The sequence below is a fragment of the Syngnathus scovelli genome, chromosome 14 (assembly GCF_024217435.2).
Source record: "Syngnathus scovelli strain Florida chromosome 14, RoL_Ssco_1.2, whole genome shotgun sequence".
In the NCBI taxonomy this organism is placed as follows: domain Eukaryota; kingdom Metazoa; phylum Chordata; class Actinopteri; order Syngnathiformes; family Syngnathidae; genus Syngnathus; species Syngnathus scovelli.
In genome coordinates this window covers 6,202,501-6,210,000 of record NC_090860.1, presented here as the reverse complement: position 1 = coordinate 6,210,000, position 7,500 = coordinate 6,202,501, and the positions used below count along the sequence as shown (strand labels likewise).

At 62.0% G+C, this 7,500-nt stretch overlaps 2 non-coding genes across 2 annotated transcripts; both read right to left on the bottom strand.

The window, feature by feature from the left end:
• Positions 1 to 5,997: 5,997 nt before the first annotated feature.
• On the bottom strand, positions 5,998 to 6,116 carry LOC125981529 (5S ribosomal RNA). Its single transcript, XR_007486031.1, has one exon. It is a non-coding gene; the product is annotated as a 5S ribosomal RNA (ribosomal RNA).
• A 635-nt stretch (positions 6,117 to 6,751) lies between these two features.
• LOC125981457 (5S ribosomal RNA) lies at positions 6,752 to 6,870 on the bottom strand. Its single transcript, XR_007485962.1, has one exon. It is a non-coding gene; the product is annotated as a 5S ribosomal RNA (ribosomal RNA).
• Positions 6,871 to 7,500: the final 630 nt, after the last annotated feature.

Here is a 7,500-nt window from a genome sequence, read left to right as displayed (position 1 = left end):
AACTAGCGAGCGAGCCAATGAAGCCTTCAAAACTGCTTCGGCACATGGAGACCAAGCATCCTGCATTAAAAGACAAACCTTAACCACTTCGGGTTTCATTGTCTCCGATTACGCCTGGATGGGACCGTGCGCACGAGCCAAGTGGACGAAAATAGCCCCCGCCGAGCGGATCGGCTGTTTATAAGCACCGCGGAGGTGGTCGCGGCGCCTCATTCGACTTCCAGCGGCCGGCGAGCCCGCGCACCCGCCCGGCACATCCGGGAGGCCGTGCGCACGAGCCAAGTGGCCGAAAATAGCCCCCGCCGAGCGGATCGGCTGTTTATAAGCACCGCGGAGGTGGTCGCGGCGCCTCATTCGACTTCCAGCGGCCGGCGAGCTCGCGCACCCGCCCGGCACATCCGGGAGGCCGTGCGCACGAGCCAAGTGGCCGAAAATAGCCCCCGCCGAGCGGATCGGCTGTTTATAAGCACCGCGGAGGTGGTCGCGGCGCCTCATTCGACTTCCAGCGGCCGGCGAGCTCGCGCACCCGCCCGGCACATCCGGGAGGCCGTGCGCACGAGCCAAGTGGCCGAAAATAGCCCCCGCCGAGCGGATCGGCTGTTTATAAGCACCGCGGAGGTGGTCGCGGCGCCTCATTCGACTTCCAGCGGCCGGCGAGCTCGCGCACCCGCCCGGCACATCCGGGAGGCCGTGCGCACGAGCCAAGTGGCCGAAAATAGCCCCCGCCGAGCGGATCGGCGGTTTATAAGCACCGCGGAGGTGGTCGCGGCGCCTCATTCGACTTCCAGCGGCCGGCGAGCTCGCGCACCCGCCCGGCACATCCGGGAGGCCGTGCGCACGAGCCAAGTGGCCGAAAATAGCCCCCGCCGAATGGATCGGCTGTTTATAAGCACCGCAGAGGTGGTCGCGGCGCCTCATTCGACTTCCGGCGGGCGGCGAGCTCGCGCACCCGCCCGGCACATCCGGGAGGCCGTGCGCACGAGCCAAGTGGCCGAAAATAGCCCCCGCCGAGCGGATCGGCGGTTTATAAGCACCGCGGAGGTGGTCGCGGCGCCTCATTCGACTTCAAGCGGCCGGCGAGCTCGCGCACCCGCCCGGCACATCCGGGAGGCCGTGCGCACGAGCCAAGTGGCCGAAAATAGCCCCCGCCGAGCGGATCGGCTGTTTATAAGCACCGCGGAGGTGGTCGCGGCGCCTCATTCGACTTCCAGCGGCTGGCGAGCCCGCGCACCCGCCCGGCACATCCGGGAGGCCGTGCACACGAGCCAAGTGGCCGAAAATAGCCCCCGCCGAGCGGATCGGCTGTTTATAAGCACCGCGGAGGTGGTCGCGGCGCCTCATTCGACTTCCAGCGGCCCGCGAGCTCGCGCACCCGCCCGGCACATCCGGGAGGCCGTGCGCACGAGCCAAGTGGCCGAAAATAGCCCGCGCCGAGCGGATCGGCTGTTTATAAGCACCGCGGAGGTGGTCGCGGCGCCTCATTCGACTTCCAGCTGCCGGCGAGCCCGCGCACCCGCCTGGCACATCCGGGAGGCCGTGCGCACGAGCCAAGTGGCCGAAAATAGCCCCCGCCGAGCGGATCGGCTGTTTATAAGCACCCCGGGGGTGGTCGCGGCGCCTCATTCGACTTCCAGCGGCCGGCGAGCTCGCGCACCCGCCCGGCACATCCGGGAGGCCGTGCGCACGAGCCAAGTGGACGAAAATAGCCCCCGCCGAGCGGATCGGCTGTTTATAAGCACCGCGGAGGTGGTCGCGGCGCCTCATTCGACTTCCAGCGGCCGGCGAGCCCGCGCACCCGCCCGGCACATCCGGGAGGCCGTGCGCACGAGCCAAGTGGCCGAAAATAGCCCCCGCCGAGCGGATCGGCTGTTTATAAGCACCGCGGAGGTGGTCGCGGCGCCTCATTCGACTTCCAGCGGCCGGCGAGCTCGCGCACCTTCCCGGCACATCCGGGAGGCCGTGCGCACGAGCCAAGTGGACGAAAATAGCCCCCGCCGAGCGGATCGGCTGTTTATAAGCACCGCGGAGGTGGTCGCGGCGCCTCATTCGACTTCCAGCTGCCGGCGAGCTCGCGCACCCGCCCGGCACATCCGGGAGGCCGTGCGCACGAGCCAAGTGGCCGAAAATAGCCCCCGCCGAGCGGATCGGCTCTTTATAAGCACCGCGGAGGTGGTCGCGGCGCCTCATTCGACTTCCAGCGGCCGGCGAGCTCGCGCACCCGCCCGGCACATCCGGGAGGCCGTGCGCACGAGCCAAGTGGACGAAAATAGCCCCCGCCGAGCGGATCGGCTGTTTATAAGCACCGCGGAGGTGGTCGCGGCGCCTCATTCGACTTCCAGCGGCCGGCGAGCTCGCGCACCCACCCGGCACATCCGGGAGGCCGTGCGCACGAGCCAAGTGGCCGAAAACAGCCCGCGCCGAGCGGATCGGCTGTTTATAAGCACCGCGGAGGTGGTCGCGGCGCCTCATTCGACTTCAAGCGGCCGGCGCGCTCGCGCACCCGCCCGGCACATCCGGGAGGCCGTGCGCACGAGCCAAGTGGCCGAAAATAGCCCCCGCCGAGCGGATCGGCTGTTTATAAGCACCGCGGAGGTGGTCGCGGCGCCTCATTCGACTTCCAGCGGCCGGCGAGCTCGCGCACCGGCCCGGCACATCCGGGAGGCCGTGCGCACGAGCCAAGTGGCCGAAAATAGCCCCCGCCGAGCGGATCGGCTGTTTATAAGCACCGCGGAGGTGGTCGCGGCGCCTCATTCGACTTCCAGCGGCCGGCGAGCTCGCGCACCCGCCCGGCACATCCGGGAGGCCGTGCGCACGAGCCAAGTGGCCGAAAATAGCCCCCGCCGAGCGGATCGGCTGTTTATAAGCACCGCGGAGGTGGTCGCGGCGCCTCATTCGACTTCCAGCGGCCGGCGAGCTCGCGCACCCGCCCGGCACATCCGGGAGGCCGTGCGCACGAGCCAAGTGACCGAAAATAGCCCCCGCCGAGCGGATCGGCTGTTTATAAGCACCGCGGAGGTGGTCGCGGCGCCTCATTCGACTTCCAGCGGCCGGCGAGCTCGCGCACCCGCCCGGCACATCCGGGAGGCCGTGCGCACGAGCCAAGTGGCCGAAAATAGCCCCCGCCGAGCGGATCGGCTGTTTATAAGCACCCCGGGGGTGGTCGCGGCGCCTCATTCGACTTCCAGCGGCCGGCGAGCCCGCGCACCCGCCCGGCACATCCGGGAGGCCGTGCGCACGAGCCAAATGGCCGAAAATAGCCCCCGCCGAGCGGATCGGCTGTTTATAAGCACCGCGGAGGTGGTCGCGGCGCCTCATTCGACTTCCAGCGGCCGGCGAGCTCGCGCACCCGCCCGGCACATCCGGGAGGCCGTGCGCACGAGCCAAGTGGCCGAAAATAGCCCCCGCCGAGCGGATCGGCTGTTTATAAGCACCGCGGAGGTGGTCGCGGCGCCTCATTCGACTTCCAGCGGCCGGCGAGCTCGCGCACCCGCCCGGCACATCCGGGAGGCCGTGCGCACGAGCCAAGTGGCCGAAAATAGCCCGCGCCGAGCGGATCGGCTGTTTATAAGCACCGCGGAGGTGGTCGCGGCGCCTCATTCGACTTCCAGCGGCCGGCGAGCTCGCGCACCCGCCCGGCACATCCGGGAGGCCGTGCGCACGAGCCAAGTGGCCGAAAATATCCCGCGCCGAGCGGATCGGCTGTTTATAAGCACCGCGGAGGTGGTCGCGGCGCCTCATTCGACTTCAAGCGGCCGGCGAGCTCGCGCACCCGCCCGGCACATCCGGGAGGCGGTGCGCACGAGCCAAGTGGCCGAAAATAGCCCCCGCCGAGCGGATCGGCTGTTTATAAGCACCGCGGAGGTGGTCGCGGCGCCTCATTCGACTTCCAGCGGCCGGCGAGCCCGCGCACCCGCCTGGCACATCTGGGAGGCCGTGCGCACGAGCCAAGTGGCCGAAAATAGCCCCCGCCGAGCGGATCGGCTGTTTATAAGCACCGCGGGGGTGGTCGCGGCGCCTCATTCGACTTCCAGCGGCCGGCGAGCTCGCGCACCCGTCCGGCACATCCGGGAGGCCGTGCGCACGAGCCAAGTGGACGAAAATAGCCCCCGCCGAGCGGATCGGCTGTTTATAAGCACCGCGGAGGTGGTCGCGGCGCCTCATTCGACTTCCAGCGGCCGGCGAGCCCGCGCACCCGCCCGGCACATCCGGGAGGCCGTGCGCACGAGCCAAGTGGCCGAAAATAGCCCCCGCCGAGCGGATCGGCTGTTTATAAGCACCGCGGAGGTGGTCGCGGCGCCTCATTCGACTTCCAGCGGCCGGCGAGCTCGCGCACCCGCCCGGCACATCCGGGAGGCCGTGCGCACGAGCCAAGTGGCCAAAAATAGCCCCCGCCGAGCGGATCGGCTGTTTATAAGCACCGCGGAGGTGGTCGCGGCGCCTCATTCGACTTCCAGCGGCCGGCGAGCTCGCGCACCCGCCCGGCACATCCGGGAGGCCGTGCGCACGAGCCAAGTGGCCGAAAATAGCCCGCGCCGAGCGGATCGGCTGTTTATAAGCACCGCGGAGGTGGTCGCGGCGCCTCATTCGACTTCAAGCGGCCGGCGCGCTCGCGCACCCGCCCGGCACATCCGGGAGGCCGTGCGCACGAGCCAAGTGGCCGAAAATAGCCCCCGCCGAGCGGATCGGCTGTTTATAAGCACCGCGGAGGTGGTCGCGGCGCCTCATTCGACTTCCAGCGGCCGGCGAGCTCGCGCACCGGCCCGGCACATCCGGGAGGCCGTGCGCACGAGCCAAGTGGCCGAAAATAGCCCCCGCCGAGCGGATCGGCTGTTTATAAGCACCGCGGAGGTGGTCGCGGCGCCTCATTCGACTTCCAGCGGCCGGCGAGCTCGCGCACCCGCCCGGCACATCCGGGAGGCCGTGCGCACGAGCCAAGTGGCCGAAAATAGCCCCCGCCGAGCGGATCGGCTGTTTATAAGCACCGCGGAGGTGGTCGCGGCGCCTCATTCGACTTCCAGCGGCCGGCGAGCTCGCGCACCCGCCCGGCACATCCGGGAGGCCGTGCGCACGAGCCAAGTGGCCGAAAATAGCCCCCGCCGAGCGGATCGGCTGTTTATAAGCACCGCGGAGGTGGTCGCGGCGCCTCATTCGACTTCCGGCGGGCGGCGAGCTCGCGCACCCGCCCGGCACATCCGGGAGGCCGTGCGCACGAGCCAAGTGGCCGAAAATAGCCCCCGCCGAGCGGATCGGCGGTTTATAAGCACCGCGGAGGTGGTCGCGGCGCCTCATTCGACTTCCAGCGGGCCGCGCACTCGCGCACGCCGCCCGGTTCAAATTTTCTAAGTGCAACGCACAATGAGATGCATGAGAAACGGCCTTGGTTACCATCACATTTGAAGCGATGAATACGAAGTTAAATTTTATGACTCGGTGTATAAGTCGAGGTCGATTTTTTTCGGTCGATTTTGGATCGAAAATGGTCGACCAATACACCGGCAAATACGGTATATATACTTATTATAAATGTAGTATTTATTTATATAGATTTATTGTTTATTTATATATATAAAGGCAGGTCCGCAAAAATATTTCTGACGCGTAGCCGGTCCGTGGCGCAAGAAAGGTTGGGGACCACTAGTCTAAAAGAATCTGGCCGTAACTGGAATAGGGTTCTACGCGAATGCCCAACGGAAAAGTGAAGTGCACAAAACCTGCATTTGGCTGTATCAAAATAAATGTCATGAAAAAGGTAAAAACACTACATGGAAGCGCAATGTGTTGTGCTGGGTTCTTTTACAAGTAAAGACTGCTGCTTTGAGTTCACAGGGAGCCATGCTCTTTATTCACTGTACATAGAGGTTTTTAACTCGTGTTGTAGTTTCAGTGTCGGAGTTCAAACTAGGCTTGCAGTTTCCGAATGCCATTCTTGATGGGTGCTGTAAAAAGTTCTTGGCTTAAACGATTGAAGTGCACATAAGAAAAAAAAAAAAAAAAAAAAGCTTACGGTAACTGGTATTCCCAGGCGGTCTCCCATCCAAGTACTAACCAGGCCCGACCCTGCTTAGCCTCCGAGATCGGACGAGATCGGGCGCTCTCAGGGTAGTATGGCCGTAAGCCGTGAGACCGCTCAGAATTTTTCATTTTATAGACACAATCGCCCCTGAAACCATGCCAAGCAGCGGCGGGACTTGATGGCTGTGGTAAAAGTTTCCTTTCACAATTGACGTGGGAAAAAAAAAAAAAAAAAAAAGGCTTTCAGCACCTGGTATTCCCGGACGGTCACCCTTCACTTTTGTTTTTTTTTTTGTTTTTTTTACAACCAGGGCCGAAACAGTCTTTCTTCCAAGGCTTTTGGTGTTTTCTGGAAACATGGCTATCATGAAAAGTTATTGACAGCTTTTTATGCGGTAGCACGAATTTGCCGTTGCGACCTGCATTTTGCTGAATCAAAATAAATGCCTTGAAAAGTTTAAAAACACTTCATGGAAGTGTTGTGTTGGGTTCTTTTACAACTCAAGCCTGCTGCTTTGAGTTCACAGGGAGCCATGCTCACTGTACATAGTCTGCTCTCTAGCGGTAAAAAATTTAACTACAATGCTGTGGATGTCACCACATAATATAGCTTTCAAACTCGTGTTATAGTTTCAATGTCGGAGTTTAAATTAGGCTTGCTGTTTCCGGATGCCATTCGTGATGGGTGTTGTAAAAAATAGCTTCTTAAACGATTGAAGTGCACATAAGAAAAAGAAAAAGCTTACAGCACCTGGTATTCCCAGGCGGTCTCCCATCCAAGTACTAACGAGGCCCGACCCTGCTTAGCTTCCGAGATCGGACGAGATCGGGCGTTCTCAGGGTAGTATGGCCGTAAGCCGTGAGGTGACCCAACATTTTGCATTTTATAGACACAATCGCCCCTGAAACTAGCGAGCGAGCCAATGAAGCCTTCAAAACTGCTTCGGCACATGGAGACCAAGCATCCTGCATTAAAAGACAAACCTTAACCACTTCGGGTTTCATTGTCTCCGATTACGCCTGGATGGGACCGGCTCGTTTCTGAGAAACAAGCTCGGTGCTCCCAATAATTCAACGTAATGGTGACTTTTATTTTTATGTGGTTTATATTTGTTTTTATGCCAGTCGTATCATTTTATTTAATCGTATTTACCGTATTTGCCGGTGTACAGGTCGACTCGGTGTATAAGTCGACCCCCTAAAATTCGACGGAAATTTACGATTTTATGATATATCCTTTGTATAAGTCGAGCTCAATTGTTGCATTATATTAAACTTCAAAATTCAATATGCGAAATTTATTGACGAAATGTGTTCAAATTCTGGGAGGCCGTGCGCATGCTGCTGTTTATAAGCACCGCGGAGGAGATCGCGGCCGGCGAGCTCGCGCACGCCGCCCGGCACCAACGGGAGGCCGGAAATAGCTCCAAGCGGGGGTGGTCGCGGCGCCTCATTCGACTTCCAGCGGCCGGCGAGCTCGCGCACCCG